Genomic DNA, 2,500 nt, shown 5'->3' on the forward strand with positions numbered 1-2,500 from the left:
AACAACAACAACAAAAACAATAACAAGAAAAATAATAGTAATAATAATAATAATAATAATAATAATAATAATAATAATAATAATAATAATAATAATAATAATAATAATAATAATAATAACAATGATGACAATAACAACAACAACAACAGCAACAACAACAGCAATAATAATAATAATAATAATAATAATAATAATAATAATAATAATAATTATTATTATTATTATTATTATTATTATTATTATTATTATAATAATAATAATAATTATTATTATTATCATTATCATTATTATTTATTATAATTTTTTAATCATTATATTATAATAATGATAACAACAAAAACAATAATAATAGTCATAATAATAATAATAATAATAATATTGTAATAATATTAATGATGAGGATGATAATGATGATGATGATAATAATGATAATAATAATAATAATAATAATAATAATAATAATAATAATGATAATAATAATAATAATAATAACAAAAACAACAATAATAAAAATAATAATTATAAAAAAGCAGTAACGATAACAACAATAATAATAATAGAAATAATAATAATAATAATAATAATAATAATAATAATAATAATGATGATGATGATGATGATGATGATGATAATAATAATCTTAATAATAATAACAATAATAATGATATCAAAAATAATAATAGAAATAACAAAAACAACAGCAACAACAATAACAATGACAACAATAGTAATGTTTATGTATATTTAAAACCACACTTACACCGTCATAGCAGCCCACAAAAACCCGCCCACCATAGCCCCATCCCTCGCCCATATCCCCCCCCCCCCTCCCATCAATCTCAACCTATCCCTCGTCCCTGCCTTATCCTTACCCCCCCCTCCCCCCCATCACCCCGTTAGCCTTTGCCCATATAGGGTTTTAGTTGAACGATGGCGGAGGGGAGGGGGGTATAGGAGAGGGTAAGGGGGGAGAGGGGAGGGAGAGGAGGGGGTGGAGAGAGGATATTCACGATTGGGAAAGGAAGAGGGGGGGGGTGAAGGTAAGGGAGTGGGGAAAGGGAGTGGGGAAAGGGAGGGGAAAAGAAGTCAGGCAAGTGGAGAAAGGGAGGGGGGGGGGGGGAAAGGGAGGATGAAGAAGGTAGGGGAGTGGAGAAAAGAAGGTGGGGAAGAAGGTAGGGTGAGGAGTGGGGTTGGGGTAGGGAGTGATGGAAGGAAGGGGGTGGGGGGAGTAAGCGGAGATTTTTCACACTTGATTAAGCTAAACCTTGATCGATTTCAGGACAAGCCGCTTCCCTTCGAGAGTCCTCGTGAGGATTGCGTGGAAAGGGGGGGGAGGGGTATCAAGGGGGGAGGGGAAGAAGGGGAGAGGGTTAAAGTCAGAGAAGGGGAGGGTGGGGAGGGAGGGAGGGAGGGAGGGGGAGAGGAGGAGGAGAATAAAGGGAGAGAAAAAAAGGGAAGGGAGAGACAGGGGGGAGGGGGAGGAGGAGGGGGATGAGATAATAATTCTGATAATAGATTACTGATAATTCTGTCACGTCATTGAGTTATCTATAGTCTTTTTATGACTCTACCATTATCAATCACTATCACTGTTATTATTATTATTATTGCCATTATCGTTATCATAATTGTTGCTATCATTAGTATCATCATTATTATTATTAACATTACGATGAAGATGGTAGTAGTGGTAGTGATTATTACTACTATTATCGTTATTATTATTATCATTATTATCATTATTATTGTTACTATTATTATTATTATTATTATTATCATTATTATTATAATTATCATCATCAATATTATCTTTATTGTCATTAATGTTATCATCATTATTATCATTATTATCATCATTATTGTTATCTCTATCATTATCACCTATCCTAATGAAAGAGTGGGAGGAGGAGGAAGGGGAAGAGGAAGGGGAAGAGGAACAGGAAGAGGAAGATGAGGAGGACGAGGAGAAGATGGAGATGGAGGAGGGGGCGAAGGAGAAGGAGGAGGGGGAGGAGGAGGAGGAGGAGGAGGAGGAGGAGGAGGGAGAGGAAGAGGAAGAGGAAGAGGAAGAGGGAGAGGGAGAGGAAGAGGAAGAGGAAGAGGGAGAGGAAGAGGAAGAGGAAGAGGAAGAGGAAGAGAAAGAGAAAGATGAAAAGGAAGAGAAAAAACCAACAAGAGGCAAAAGAAGGAGACAAAAAGGTCAAGGAGAAGAAAAAAAATGCTTTGATACTTACAATGATGAACACAAGAACAAGAAGCAATGCCACATCAACAACAAAGACAGAACAAAGACAACAAAAGCAACAAAACCGACCTTCTACCACTCACATTCCCACCAATGATGAACACAAGAACAACAACAACAACAAAGACAGAGCAAAGACAACAAAAGCAACAAAACAGACCTTCTTCCACTCACGGGCCCACCCCCGCGCACCACCCCGACCCACCAACCCACTCGAGCCCACGGACGGGAACCCAACCAACAGCTGTGATTCAA

This window comes from Penaeus monodon, chromosome 10 (genome assembly GCF_015228065.2).
Source record: "Penaeus monodon isolate SGIC_2016 chromosome 10, NSTDA_Pmon_1, whole genome shotgun sequence".
Taxonomy (NCBI): Eukaryota; Metazoa; Arthropoda; class Malacostraca; order Decapoda; family Penaeidae; genus Penaeus; species Penaeus monodon.